Source organism: Ambystoma mexicanum, chromosome 9, assembly GCF_040938575.1.
Source record: "Ambystoma mexicanum isolate Mex_15411 chromosome 9, UKY_AmexF1_1, whole genome shotgun sequence".
Taxonomy (NCBI): Eukaryota; Metazoa; Chordata; class Amphibia; order Caudata; family Ambystomatidae; genus Ambystoma; species Ambystoma mexicanum.
This window is the reverse complement of record NC_090931.1, coordinates 676,759,623-676,775,572: the sequence shown is the minus strand read 5'-3', so window position 1 is coordinate 676,775,572 and position 15,950 is coordinate 676,759,623. Positions and strand designations below refer to the sequence as shown.

General features: G+C 50.5%; 1 protein-coding gene across 3 annotated transcripts in view; it reads right to left on the bottom strand.

Moving 5' to 3' along the window:
- Positions 1-15,950, bottom strand: part of NBEAL1 (neurobeachin like 1) — a 2,018,929-nt gene that overhangs the window by 1,297,448 nt on the left and 705,531 nt on the right. The gene's annotated exons all lie outside the window — the stretch shown is intronic.

Genomic DNA, 15,950 nt, shown 5'->3' with positions numbered 1-15,950 from the left:
GACCTAGGGCATGCACCGGTTCCCTCCTTGGAGAATAAATGCAGCCTATCTGGTGTATAATGGTACTGGTGTAGTACCTTCAGTTATAGAAGTTGGAATCTGGAGTTATACAAAACCTTACATGTCTGTGCACACATGTCCGCCCAGAGGTCATCAGTTATGTCTATTTGTAGGTCTATTGCCCATCTAGAGCATGCATTTAGCTTCAGACCTTTCGAGCGGTTTGATATGAGACGATACATAGAGGACACCAGGACACCAGGCTCTCGCTCGCTGTTAAAATATACCCCAATATAGTGTAATTCTTGTGTTGTACTGGGAAACCATCCAATTGCTCTTGACATGCCCTGCGTAAGCCTGTATATTGTAAACACAGTGAGGATTTGCGGTGCACCAGCATACGTATGTCGCTAACAAGAATACAATTGCCCTCATAGCACATGGCCTGCAGCGTGCGAAACCTGTGTTGCGTCCAGACCTTTTATGAACCAGGGTTAACCCCTGGTAAGGTGGGTATACAGATCCAGAGAGGAAGACCCTATGGTATGGGGTGATCACCACCATCTTTATTTTATTTATTTATTGTTTGCTTATTAGGCGCTTATACAGCAAGTAAAATACGGTTTCAAAGCGCCCACAGGGCGAGGGGAGGGAACAAGGGAGCGAAATACATTGCAAAACACAAAAACACTATAATTAATAAGAGCAGTGGAGGGGAAAAGCAGGAAGCAACAAACCTACTATGCCTTGTGAGTATTCAGAATGTGCAAGTGCAAAAAGGAAAAGGGCAGAGGGTGTAAGTGCTGGGGAGTCCGGCACCCATGGGTGAGCACAGATGAAGTGCTTGGGTTGTTGAGTGCTACATGACTAGGGGCCACGCTAGGAGTAAGTGTGAACCTCCAAGGCGGAGGGTGTGCCAAGGCAAGTTCTGAGGGTAGACAGGAGCTGGGCAGATTGGGTTTGGGAGGTCAGGGACCCAGAGAATGCAAAAGGGCCCCAGACACCAATCACAGCAACTGTGGGATTAGCAGAGAAGGGAAGGAGGAAGTGAAGAGGAAGGTCTTGAGGAGCTTCTGGAATTTAAAGAAGTCTGGCTCAGAGGCGCAGAGGCAGGGGGAGGCTGTTCGATAGGAGGGAGCCAACTGAGGAAAGCAATCGACCACCAACCATCAGTTCAGCAAAGCGCTTTACCCACTAAGAGTTGGTGCTAGAGGAACGAAGGAGTCTAGAGGAAGAGTATTTAATAAGATAAAGTTGAAGATAGTGTGGTCCCGGGTACAGACAGCCTTGTGGATGATGCAGAGAGATTTTAATTTAATCTGTGCAAAACCCGAGAGCCAATGAAGACTTTTTAAAGGCAGGAGAGGTGCGGTCGAGGGTTTAAGGCCAAGGATAAGTGTTGCTGCCCTATTCTGGATTAGCTGGAGGGGTCACCGAGTGGAGGAAGGTAGATTCAGGAGGCGGCTATTGCAATAGTGAAGCCTAGAGAGTACCAGGGCTCGGGTAACATTGAAAGTGAGAAAAGGGAGAATTCCTTTGAGAAGGAAGTGCTGAAAGAGGGTCTTCTTGGCAATGTCCTGAGTGTGAGGGAGGAAGGAGAGAGAGGAGTTGAAGATGACTCCAAGGTTTCCAGCTTCAGAATGATGAGTAGGGGGAGAGTCCAAGGAGGAAGGCTGGAGTGAAGGGAAGAAGGAAGGAGCAGGGGACCCAATGGGAAGCATCTCAGTTTTGCAGGCAGTGAGGCAAAGATTGTTGGAGGTGCACCAGGACTGGATGGCAGAAGGCAGTCAGGGATGATGGAGGGTGCAAGAGGGTCAGCAGGAAGTTTGAAAAAGAGCTGTGTGTCGTCTGCGTTAACACTGGAAGTTGGAGGAGAAGGAGGAGATGAGGCGTGCATGCAGAGCAAGGTAGATATTAAAGAGCCAAGGGGAGTGGATAGAATCCTGGGGGACACCACATGTGGAGAAGGAAGTAGGAGAGGAGAAGGTGCCCAAGATGAATTGGGAAGAGTGGTCAGTAAGGAAGGATGTCAGCCAGTCCAGTGCCCACTCCGAAATACCAAGGGAATCATGGAGCCTTTGTGTGAGGATGGAATGGTTGACTGTGTCAAAGGAAGAGGAGAGATCGAGAGGACAGCAGGGGAGTTGGAGTACAGAGATGCAAGCAGTTCTTCACAGGTGTTCAGAAGAGAAGTTTCCGAGCCTCTGGATGCTCGGAACCCAGATTGATGGTCATGGAGACCATCAACCAGTTCAGTGTGTGAGTTGAGTTGGGGAAATGCCAACTTCTGCAACAGCTTGCCCAGGAAGGGGGTGATGCAAATAGGGTGGTAGTTGGCAGGGCAGGTAGGGTCTGCTGAAGGATTTTTCAGGTGTGGGTGCACAAGGGAGTGCTTACGGGGAGGCGGGGAAGATCCAGTGTCAAAAGAGTGAGTGCAGAAATCAGCGACTGAGAGAGCAAGGGAGCCAATGTTATCCTTGATGGTTCTGGATGAGCAAGGGGAAACCTGTTTAGTAGATACCTTCATGGAACGGGCAACTTTGGTAACTTCTTCAGGTGTGACAGGGGAGAAGGAGGAGGGTGAGGGGCCAAGGGAGGCAAGCAGGGAGGGAAGGGATCAGAGGTTGGCTAGCAAGGGTGCTCAGGATGTCCTGGGTTTTGGTGGTGAAGTGTGTGGCCAGTGCATTGCAGAGGGATGTGATACTCTTTGTATCAAAAATAGAACCGACCCTAACACTACACTACACATCTTGCTATTATATCGATCCCCAGATACTATGCCAGATTTTCTAATACATTTTAATAGTCTTATTCTGGCACAGGTAAAGACACATGGCAAATGGATTATATTGGGAGATTTAAATCTCCAGAAATCTCCCGAAGGATAAAACGAAAGACAAAATAGCTAGCGAACTTTTCAGATTTACAAAGAATCTTGGTTTTACACACCATATACATGCTCCTACGCATGTCAAAGGTAATATATTCGATTTGGTCTTCTCAGTCAATCTCGTAATCCGTGCCAACAACATATCAGAGTGTCCTTGGTCCGATCACTCATTTATTGAGTTTGACGTGGACAGGCCAACTCAAACTAAGTTAGTAACCTCAACTTATAACTGGATTACCTCAAGAAACATGAAGAGGATGACACAAGAGGCCATGAGGGAGTGGATAACCCCCACAATACAAGAAGAGGCCTCTCCCACTATGGGAGTAGAAGATCTGACTGAATCTACTAGACGCATTAGAGAATGCCATGGAGGCTCTAACACCCCTAAAAAGACGTAAGGTGACCAACCATATAAAGAACACATGGTTTTCGGAAAACCTCAATCAACTGAGAATCATAAAAAGAAAAACATTCTATAAATGGAAACATACCAAAACAGAGGAGGACAAAACTACATTTGCAGATGCTGCTCATATTTTTAAAAGAGCATTCATCAATGTAAAAAAGTCATCCTACGAGGCGCGCATTCTCAAGGCCCAATATGACAAAAGAAATGTTCACGATTCTGAGAGAAATGGAAAAACCACAGTCCACATATCAAGTCAAATTAGACAAAAATCAGGCCTGGTGTGCATCAATCCAACATGCTATGGTAGATAAGACCACCAAATTAAAAGAGGGAAATTGAAAATAATAAAAAAAGAGATAGATACTGCGAATGCCATAGAAGGGGTTCAAACCAAAAAAAAAACAAAAATCTTTTAAGAATATACCAGAGGATGATCTCAAGATCGTACCTGCTAAACTGAAGCCATTGTCGTGTAAGGGAGACCAATTTCCAGCCATTTCTTATAAAGCGAGCTCTGAGCTACTCATTGGCTCCCTTACAAAAATCATACACACCTAATTTAGAGAGGGAGTAGTTCCTAATAGGCTTAAAGGATCATGGATCACTCCTCTTTTTAAAAAAAAAAGCCGACTTAGATCCGTGAGCGGCAAAGAACTATCAGCCCATTACTAACTCTCCATTTATACTAAAACTCATGGATAGAGTGGCCTATGATCAATTGGGAGTATTCACTAATGAACACTCCATTCTTAATAATGGTCAAGCAGGATTTAGCTCAGGTTACAGCACAGAGTCAGCACTCTTGGAACTTGAATCCAATATAATGACAAAAATTAATGAAGGCTCCACAATGCTTCTGATGTCCTTGGACCTCTAAGCAGCATTCGAGCATGAATATTCCCCGTCTTCAGGCCGGGAATCCTCGGTAAAGAAAAAAATTAGTATCAGTTTTGTTTCTGATCTGTCTTTCTCAGTAGTAACCAATCACTGGTCTCTGGGTCATACTGGCACGCAAAGTGGCAGTATGACCAATTGAAGAGCCGCAGAGGGGTAGGAGGGAGGGTTCGCATATGAATCCATGCCAGACCCATGCTGGAGAACAACAGTTACAGGTAACTAACTTGTTCCTTCTCCAGCATGGGGTCTGGCATGGATTCACATGCTCATGAATATAAGAATACATAGCATTACACTCATGCACAACCAACGGGAGGTGGCAAAGGCTCAACATTAAGCATTACATCAAAACTCAACATTAAGCAATTCTTAACTCTTCACCAGGCTCACCTTAGGCGAACAGGTTGTGCAGCACCGCTTGGCAGACCCTGGACTCCTCCCTGGAATCCCGGTCGACGAAGTAGAATCTCGTGAAGGTGTGCGTCGACCTCCACCTAACAGCCCTGCAGATGTCCAGCAGGGGCACACCAGACAAGAACGCCATGGTAGCAGCGATAGCTCTGGTCGAATGGGCTCTCGGACGGCCAGGCAACGGTCGGTTTGCCAAACGATGACAGTGCATGATGCAGCCGGAGAGCCATCTGGAAATGGAAGCCTTCGAGAGAGCCTTCCCTTGGTTCACAGGTCCAAAGTTCACAAATAGCTGTGATGTCTTCCGAAAACTCTTCGTGCGGTCCACATAGAACTTCAGCGCCCTAGCCACATCCAGCGAGTGCAAAGTCCTCTCGGCCGGTGACGAAGGCGACGGGAAGAAAACAGGTAACACCAAGGGCTCGTTGAGGTGGAAGTCCAACGGCACCTTGGGAATAAACAAGGGGTGCGTCCTCAGCACCACCCTCGTGTCGTGAAAAGTCAAGTATGGAGGCTTGCAGGATAGGGCCTGGATCTCTCCCACTCGTCGTGCGGTGGTGATGGCCACAAGAAAAGCAGTCTTTCACGACAGGAACTTCAACGGTGCCGAATGCAGGGGCTCGAATGGCACCCCCACTTGCCTGGTCAGCACCACGTTGAGCTCCCACGCCCAGGCAGGGGCCTTCACCGGCGGGAACGATCAGAACAGTCCCTTCATAAATTCCTTTATCAGGCGATGGGACCACAAGGACGCCGTCCCGTGGTTCTGGTGTATCGGGAAATCGCAGCCAAATGTATCTTGATGGAGGCGTGAGCCAGTCCAGCCTTGGCCAGCGACAGTAGGTACGGCAGCACTTGAGGGGCCATAATCCGTAGAGGGTTAATCCTCTGTGCACGGCACAAGACAGAGAACCTCTTCCACTTATGTCCATAGCACTTGAGAGTTGAGGACGCCCTGGCCTTTGCAAGGACCTCTCTGCAGGCAGCCACGATATCGTACCCTCCAAACTCTAGTGCTGCTGGAGCCAGGATTGCAAGTTCAGCGACTCCGGGACATGATGAAGTATGGAGCCTCCTTCTCTGGAGAGAAGATCCGCATCAGTCGGCAGCTTGACTGGTGGGGATGCTGACAAATCCAGAAGGTCCGGGAACCAGATCTGCCGCGGCCACGCCGGTGCGATGAGGATCATCCTCGGCAACGGAGGGAACGCATATAGGAACAGGTCGTCCCAGGGGAACGAGAAAGCATCGCCCATGCTCCTCGGCTGGGGAAACATGCTGGCGAACCTCTGGCACTTGGAGTTCGTCGCCGTCGCGAACAGGTCGATCTGCGGTTTTCCCCATCGTCGGAAGAGTCGATCCACTTGATCCTGACGTAGTTCCCACTCGTGGCACGAGCGCAGCTCTGTGCTCAGTGAGTCGGCGATTGTGTACTTTATCCCTGACAGATGAAAGGGCACCAGAAAAATCCCTTGGGCGACGGCCCAATGCCACAGATCCTGGTTCCTCCCTGCTTCCAGATGTAGAACATCATGGTGGTGTTGCCGGTGAAGATTCTCACCACCTTGCCCTTGAGGGACGGGAGAAAGGACCTGAGGGCCCAGAACACTGCACGGAGCTCCAGGATGTTGATGTGGAGTGTCTACTCCTCCAGAAGCCAAAGGCCTCTCGCGTGAAGTTCTCCGGTGTGCGCTCCCCACCCTTCCAGGGAGGCATCTGTCGTCACCGTTATCTGGTGGGATGGGGTCTGAAAGTCTGTGCCCGCCGTCAGATGAGCGCGGGTGCCCCACCACCGGATCGCTCGTCGGAAGGTCTCGTTGAGCGGGATCCTGTCCTCGAAGCTGCCCTTCGCTTGGATCCAGCGGGCGTCGAGGAACTCTTGCAGAGGGCGCATCCGAAGCCTCCACAGGCACACGAGATATATGCAGGAGGACATCTTCCCGAGGATGGACTTGACGGACCTCACCCTGGCCACGTCCGTGGCCAGCAGACGCTGCACCTTGCCCAGGATGACCTTCGTCCTTTCCTCCGACGGCAAGGCCAGACGCGCCACTGTGTCAAGCTTGGCTCCCAGAAACAGGGCGACTTGCGACGGGACCAGGTGGGATTTGGGAAAGTTGATGGAGAATCCCAGGTCCGTGAGCAGCTGGACGGTCTTCGCTGTGTGATCTACGGCGAGCTCCCTTGTCCTTGCTCGGATGAGCCAGTCGTCCAGGTAGGGGTAGACGTGGATCCCCTGCAGGCGCAGCCGCTCCGCCACCGGTGCGAGGCACTTGGTGAACACCCTAGGTGCCGACTTCAATCCGAATGGGAGGGCTTTGAACTGGTAGTGCCGTCCTTGGACCACGAACCTGAGGAACTTTCGGTGTCCTTTTGGAATGGGGATGTGGAAGTATGCATCCTCCAAATCCAGCGACGACAGGAAATCGCCCTCCTCCAGCTGTCCCAGCACGTACTGGAGGGTGACCATCCGGAACTTCTGTGCCTTGATGTACTTGTTCAGTCGTCGCAGGTCCAGGATGGGGCGCCATCCTCCTGTCTTCTTTTTCACAAGTAAGTACCTTGAGTATACTCCGGAGCCCCGGAGCCTCTTCGGGACGAGCTCGATGGCACCTTTTTTGAGCATCGCCCTTACCTCCAATAGCAGTTGAGGGATGTGATTTTCCTTCCTGGCCACGGGTGGAATGCTGGGGCACTTTTTTAGAAATTCGGGGGTGTGCGCCTGGGCCAGAGCGTCCAGCACCCAACGATCGGTGGAGATGGACTCCCACACGCTGATGAACTTCGCCAGCCGGCCTCCCACCGGGGTGCTTCGGTGGGGGCCCAACACCGCTGTCGGTTCAATCTTGCTTGGAGGACGCCTTGCCGCTTTGGCCTCCCTGGCGACGACGGCGGGTTCCACCCAACTTGCCTCGTCCCCTATAGGCTTCCTGCGATGAGGAGCGGGCCGCTTGGCAGTACATAGAGGAGCCACTGCCGAATCCCTTGGAAGCACCGTACTTGCCTCCGGTGCTCCGAAAGGACGCCTTCGTTGCCGGAGAATGCCTAGTGCCTTAGCTGTCTCCATGTTTGCCTTGATGGCTTGGAGGGACTCATCCACTGTTTTCCCAGATTGTTCCCGTCGAACGGCATGTCCAAAACCTTGGCTTGTACGTCCTGGCGGAAATCCGTCGCCTTGAGCCACCCTCGTCGTCTAAGGCAAACGCTGTTGCCTAGCTGGCGGAAACCGGTGTCGGCAATGTCCGTTGCCACCGTAATGGCGTGGTCCGACGCCAATTCGCCTTCTTGCAAGATCTCCAGGGCCTCGGCCCTCTTGTCATCCGGTAGGAAGTCCAACAGGGGGGCGATCTTGTACCATAACTCCCTGTCGTAGCGGGCCACGATCGCGAGGGCGTTGGCCGTCTTAATCGTTGTTGCCGCCGACGAGATAACTCGTCGTCCCAGCTTCTTTCCTTCGCCGTCCGGCGGGGAAGTTCACGTTGAGGCTGATCCCCACCTGCCCCCCGCTTTCTTCTTGCCCGCTGCTGAGACGACCAAGTCAGGGGTCGGTTGTGCCCTAAGGCACAAAGGGACCGCGTCGGGGACCCGGTACTTCTCGTACCGATCCCTCTTGGCAGGCGTCGTAGACAGGTTTTTGAGAAGGGTGAGACCCTCGTCCCAGATGTCATCCAGTAGAGGCACGGCGAGGACTGTCTTCCTCTTAGCCTCGCGCCGTTGGTAAAGGAAACCTTCCTTCTTCTCTTCGGGTCAGAGCTGAAAAAGCTTGGATGCCCTGGCGATCATTGCATGGAAAGATCCGATCTTGTCGGGCGGGGAGGCCCGGGCTGGGGGCGATGGGAGCTATGTCCCGTCATCACCGCTGTCGTCGTCGGTACCTGTTGTGGCCGTGTCCGTTCCCGTGTCATCCCCAGGGACGGGGGACGTGGGTAAAGGCTGAGCAGGCCGCGAGGGATGAAAAGGCGGGGCTGGATGGATCCGTCTTCTCTTGTTCGGGGGGCTTCCCGCCGGGCCTGGCTCCGGATCCTCCGTCGGTGGAAAGGGCAATCTCGCCCTTATCTCCGAACATACGGATTGTATCGCCAACAAAATGGCTGCCGAGTTATCCTGCGGCTCCGGAAGCGACGGGTGACTAGGACCCTCGCCAGTGAGGCCATCATTCTCGTTGTCACCTTCGTCGGGATCCCTCCCATGGGGACGGGCCTCGTCGAGGCCCTCTAAGACTTCTACCAGCTCCTCCTCGGATGCTGTGTCCGTGTCCACAATGGCCACCGGCGGCCCCCCCCCTCTTTTTCTGCGGGGGTCTTCACGGGGGTATTTTCGATGGGTCTGAAAGGCAGGGAGACTCCACTGGTGTAGCCTCCACAGGCTGCGCCAGGGCTGCCGCGACGTCCTCGATAGAGGCCTTGGCTGGGTGAATCAAGGCCTTCACCACCTTGGGCGTGCTTGAGGCCTTCACCTTTGGGGGAGGGTCACCACCTCGCTCCCCCTCGGCTGAATCCTTCGAGATCCACTGGGGCCTCTCCAGAAGCTTACCCGGGTTCTCGGATTTCCTCTTCCCCGAACCAGAGTGTTGGTTCGTGGTTGATGGTGCCGGGGAAGGCGCGCCCTGCCTGGCAGCCGAAGAGCCCGACCGTTCGGCGCTCCCGGTGCCCGTGCACTCGGGGTGCTTTGCCTTCTGTTGGGCCCCCTTCGCCGGGGCGCCCTCACGGGACTTAGAAGACCGCTCAGACTTCTTCTTCTTCTTCTTCTTACCTGACGGGCTCTTTCCTTCCAGCCAGTTGGAGAGACGAAGGTGTCGGTCCCTGATGGTCCGTTCCGACATGTTCCTGCAAAACGCACAGTCCTTCTCCACGTGCGTTTTGTCCTCATGAAGGCAGTAGAGACATTGAGTGCTCGTCCTCCTTGAACACATTCCGCAGCTGGCATCCAGGGCAAACCCTGAACAGCTTTCCGGGTGTCGAGCTTCCTTTCTCCTGGGCCATGTTCGGGTAGGCCGCAGAAACTTCTGGAATCCTCCAAGAAGCATAACTCGAGCAAAATCTTCACTTTGAGGGGCGTAGAAAAAAATCCGACACGGATCCCCGTTAATCGGATGTAGAGACGGTGGAGCTTGAGGCTCTATTTGACCAAAAAATGAGAAATTCTCTTTGAAAAACCGCAAAAACGCAGCAAAAGCTAGAGAGCTAAACACGAGGACTCCCAACACTTGAGCGTGTGGTAAAAATCTGAAGATGGCTGCCAGAGGCGGGGCTTAGGGAGAGGGTAGTCATTGGATGGGGGCAGTATGACCCAGAGACCAGTGATTGGTTACAACTGAGAAAGACAGATCAGAAACGAAACAGATACTGACTTTTTCTTTACTGAGGATTCCCGGCCTGACGACGGGAAATATTCATGAGCATGTGAATCCATGCCAGGCCCCATGCTGGAGAAGCAGTGACTGAGCTGGCATTGAACCATATCTCGGTAAGAGCGAGAATGTCAAGGTCAATGCCTTCAAGAAGGTTGTATAGATGTCAGAGGAGTGTTTGTTGGCTGAGGTGGCCGTTGAGAGTCGCCAGATGGAGAAGGTCTCTGCCTTCTAACATTTTCTGAGGTGGTGTACAGGGGCGTGGTACACCAGTCAGAGGAGGGGGAGAGAGAGAGAGAGGTAGGGGAAGATGCAGAAGGTAGGAAGGAAGGAAGTTAATGAGAGAAGGCAGGATCCGGTCAAAGCGGAGGTTGGATTCGGGACCCTGAACCAGGATAGTGCCTGTGTGATAGACATTAATGAAGCAACGTGAGGCTGAGAAGGCAACCAAGAGAACTTACCACTTTGTTCCACCGTTAATGGTAGAGGATGTGGAAGGAGAGAGTGAAGATGGGATGGGGGTCCATAGATCTGGAGAGAGGACAGAGAAGAGGATATCAGTGAAAACCTCTATGGATGAAGCGCTGACGTCAGTCTCTGCAATGGGAAGTCCAGGGTTTGCACTGAAGATGTCTTTTTTGGGTTTTTACCTACCGTACTTCATGAGAGAGGAGGGATAGGTGATAGTGCAGCAGTTAGAGAAAATAGGAGAGATGGCAGAGAGAGCCATAGTAGCGGCAAAAGGATAGTTGAGGAATGAAAGAAGAGTGGCTGTACAGCACAGTTCTAGCTAAACTCACCAGGTGTCCTAGTGGAAGTAGTCACAAAGGCATAGATGTAATCCAGAAAGGAATAACGTATTAAGAGATAAGAGGTGCACTGATGTAACAGGTACACACAGCCTAAAATTAAATTATGAAGAGGCACAGATGCAATGCAAGAGAGGTGCACAGATCTAACAGGTACACACAGCCTAAAATAAAATTCTTAAGAGACTGATGCAGCAAAAGAGAAGTTCACAGATGTAACAGGTACACACAGCCTAAATTTGAATTTTCTTAAGGAGGCACAGATGCAATGCAAGAGAGGTGCACAGATGTAAAAAGTACACACAGCCTAAAGGCTGTGATATGAGATGAAGATTGTTAGTGGAAGAGAAGGCAAAGTACAAATGCAGAGTGATGAGTTCAGTAGGATTGTTGGAGGTGGTAATGAATGAGTACAGCCATCACTCACTTCAATTTAGGCAGGGAGCGTAGATGTCCACGGATCAAGTCAGGAGGCCGAGGCATAGCTTTTGGGGGCCCTCAAGGCCCTTCTCGGCCCGGACAGGCACAGGCAGGAGTCTTAGACTCTCGCATTGGAGGCCGGCCGGCTTTCGCTGGCCGGTTTGCCTGATTGAGCTAAGATGAAAGAGGGGCCCAATCACAGCTGCGCTTCTCCCAGCACGGCAGGTAGTTCACAGCCAGCAAATTCAGCGGCAGCCATTATGGAAAGGATGGCCCAGCTCAAGTACACAATGAAAAGTATAGCGCACCCAAGACACGCAGCAGCAATTGAACACTGCAGCAAACGTTATTGGCAATCAAATACTTTTAAAAATAATTCTTTCATATTTCGGAGGATTCAGCAACAAACAAATGTGCACCCAGTGCGCTGCTTCTTCACAGGGTGCTATGGCCCCCACAAAAGCCCAATAGGGCTTACCTTTTGGTTGGTTTCAGGGGATGGGGGAGGCCTCCAAGTCTCGTTGTGGGGAGAGAAGCCCCCGGGTCAAACTCACATCCATCTGTGAATTGGGTGGAGAAAATTAAGCCCTGTAAGTATCTGTCGCCCGCAGAGTGCCCTTCCAGCCGAATGTGGGGAGGCGGTGGGTCCTCTAGAAGGCTGCAAATTGTGCCTGCACAGCTACCCAGTATAGACAAAAGTTAGGGGCTGCAAACCCTCCCTTCTCATGGCTGCGATAACGTGGCCCACTGTAGTCGCAACGCACCAGAATGCCACATGAACCAGCAGATCTCAGTTTCTAGGTCTTGGAAGAATGCCCGCCCAGACCATAATGGCACAATAAAAAAAGGTAGAGAAGTTTAGGAAGCACTATCATCTTAATGCACGCTATCTTGCCAGCAATGGTGATGGGGAGTCAGTTCCAAGTCTTAAGTTTAATTGCCAGCTGCATCATATACGCAGCATAGTTGTGGTCATACAGCTTACCACCTTGCTGAGCAGTTACAACCCCCAAGTAGCGCATGGTGAGGGGTGCCCATGTAAATCCCTGCAGATCCTGAGGCTCAGTGGTGACCTCTGTTTGGGGGGAAAGAGATCAGATTTACTACAATTGACCTGGAGGCCCGAAACCTCCCCAAAGTCTAGAATGTCTTTCATGATAGGCGCTAAGTGAATGTGGGGGTCCCCGATATACAGCAGTGCATCATCAGCATAAAGGGAGACTATTTCAGGCACCCCAGTCATTCTGATTCCCCGATGTCTATGTTTATGGCATATCAAGTTCGCTAATGGTTCTAAAGTAATGGCAAATAAGGGATAATAGGGGTCAATACTGGAACACCCCACTTTCCCCTAGTACCAAGACCAGTCCTATTACCAATTCCCCTTAACCCTCTCATCTGCACCAAAACAGGAAATACAGGCCTAATTCTGCCTAAATAAGATGTATTCACCTTTGCAGATTAGCTAACCAGCACGTAGCCCGCATCCTACCGGGAGGCTACGCTTTTCTCTCATCCTTGCCCTGCATCACCACCATTCTTCTGGTAAGCACCAGCAGCCTCTTAGCATTCCATATTACTCTAAGAGAGTTCTTTTGCTAATCCTTCCTTTCCCCCCCTTCTCCTTTTTTCTCTCCTTTTCCTTGGTACACCGTTCATAATGCAAAGTGCCAACAATGCATAATGCTGTGCATGCAAATGTCTATGTAACTCTGACATGGTACACAACCACTTTGATACACAACCACCACTGCTTTTACACAACACCACCTGAAGACAACATGTGACCTTGGCAACATGACAATGTGAATTTTCATGGTCATTCAATTGCTCCAATGTACAACATTTTGTGACTATTAACCACTGCGCCATCACTTCGTCAACACATTTATCACTCAACACTTCACCCAGCACAGCCTTGAGATAGACTACGGTCGAAACGCGCGGAAATGCGCATCGGCTTTGGTGCTCACTTCACTTGGCATATGTTGCCCGACATCAACACATGTGCATTTACTCCATTAAAAATGTTACTGAAGCACAAACAGGAATCACGTGTCTATAATTCTGTTAAACTCAGATAATGGCAACACTCCAGAATTTGATCAAACTTCGATTAGCCAGCGCCTAACTCAACTAGGTTTGTCTGCTCACCCAAAAACTAACACTTGAAGGAACTTTGGAGTTTTGGTTCCATGACAAACCATGTGCCAGGCTGCAGGCCAGACCACCAAAAATCATTAGCAATGCCTTTTTTTGCACAGGGGACCGGCTCTCCCTTCAATTACAACCTTACAAACTTGTAGCATATTGTACCCCTCACATTCAACCACAGCCACAGAGCCGTCCCAGGCCCATTCCCAGTGCCCATCGCCCTTCCAATTGCAAACAAATTGCATGCCAAGTGCTGTTTTATAAACCCCAACACTCTCCCTCCACCCACCCACATCCCTCTTAAAACGGGGGCGATGATATCCCACCAAAAAAATACCCAACTATTAACACAACATTACATGGGGAGGCTGAAGCGCGTGTGCAACCCAGAGCAAGAAACGGACATAAACACATGAAAAACACCAGTGCTCACACACTTCTGAAATTATCGCTTATATGAAGGGTGGTAAACTCAATACCACACGTGTCCCAGCTTTTATGGGATCTATCTTTACTCAGATAGATGGTGTAGATGGAATGTCAAACAGCAGTAGTTGAGCGGGCAAATTACAAGAAAACAGCCAGCAGAAGATGGGTCACAGCCTCAGTCCCACTCTCTGATCAAGCGGTTCATGTTGTCAGTAAGTTCTCATCCTGGAATTTCATTGCTTCAACAGGTAACGTGAAAAAGTAAGTCTTGCTGTTCCATTCTATGCGCAGTTTAGCGGGGTAGAGCATTGTATATGTGAGGCCTTTGTCGCTGAGGCGTGGCATGGCGGTCACAGTAGTTGATGCGGGCGATCGACTGCAGAGGTGCCCCCAGTTTGGGTGCCAAGGATCTATGGGCACGCTCAATCGCAAATTGCGGCAAGAGTGTAGGGCTTCCCAGCAGCAGAAGGCGGGGGTCCACTATAAAGGAGTCCAGTGATGTTTCTGTGCTACTCCCAGGCACTCCTATGATCCGGATATTGTTGCGGCAGGATCACGATTCCAGCTCATCTTTCTTCGTCCCTTTCGAGTGTACCTGCTTGAAGAGCATCACCACCTACGCTTTGAGAGCAGTGATATCATCCTCCACCGTGCCAACCCTTGTCTCTGGCTTTGTCACCCGTTGGTCCATTTTTTCCAGGCATGCCTTAATGGATTCAATGGTGCTGCTTATGTCATCTAACTTGCTGTGCACCGCAGAGAAAACCTCCTGCATGCATGCAATCATCCGTTGGGTTCCGGTGAGTTCCACGGGAGTAGCCATAGGGTCCATGCCCCCGGTTGCCTCACCTTCTTCTGCAGCTTTCGGGGTAGTTTTAGCATAGCAGTTCATGGAACATTGCTTCTTGGCACCCCCTTTAGTCATCTCAGCAAGTTTTGATGATCCCTAGCAGTAATGGTGTGGTCAGCTTTGTACCAAAATGTGCACGAAGGATGGCTTATAGTACTCGGTCCAGCAGCAACAGTGTGGTTATCTCACGCACCAGGGGAGCTGCCACGGTAAGCGCGCACACAGTCAGGGGGAGCAGCAGGATCACATATGGGTGACAAATTAGTATGAGATGTGTCCTTAGGCAGTTAGGATGCAGCCAGCAAGCCTCACCTTTGCAAGTTGCATCAGGGCAGGGACATAGGGTACCCCTGTGCCATTCAGTTGCCGAAGTATGGTGCTGGGGTCAAATGCTTGAGCGCCTTCAGAACACAGTCCAGTGGCAGCCCGATGAGCTCTGCCGTTCGCAATGGAGGGGCAGGGGTCTGCACCCTCGCAGCCTAAAGGGTATCAGGGCTGCCTCTATGCATCAAAAATAGTGCGCACTGTTGATAGCGGTAGATTATTATTTATTACATTTGTTACATGCCCAGACCCTCAGGTATCACAGTGAGGTTACAGAAAGATTGTTCATAATTACACACAGAATATTCATATTGCACAGTGGGATTAACGGATTGGTTATAGGCAGACATTCAAGCCATATAACATAATTACAAATTAATACATAGGGATGAATGTTACACATTGAGTGGGGCGTATTTGCAGCCGCTCAAGACAGTTGTCCTTCATATTAGTTAAAAAGCCATGTTTTGAGTGATTTTTTGAAGCCTGAAAAGGAGCCCTCTTCTTTGATACTTTTGGGAAGGGAATTGCAATGTTTAGGGGCTAAGTATTTGAAGCTACTACCCCCAGTTTTAGTGTTCTTGTAGCAAGGTATCTTTAGTAGTCGGTGGTTATAGGATCTAAGTGGTTTTATGAATACTTTTTTTGCAGTACTTTGTTTAGGTATTTGGGAGCTGTGTCTTGTTGGCATTTATAAGATGTACACAGGGTTTTAAAGATGATCCTATCTGCAACTGGTAGCCACTGGTGATCTCTTCTGATCTTAGATATGTGATCTGATTTCGTTATGCCGAGGGATGCTCTAAGAGCTTTATTTTATATGAGTTGTAATTTTTTTTTAAGTTGGATTTCGAGGTCCCTAATAGTAATACATTACAATAGTCCAGTCGTGACAGAATCAGGGCTCTGGCCAGAGTAACGCAGTTAGCAGGGGTGAGAAATTGTCTACTTAGCACAATTAGTTTCGCTGTGTAGGATGTGGTAGACGAAAGGCTGCTGATGTG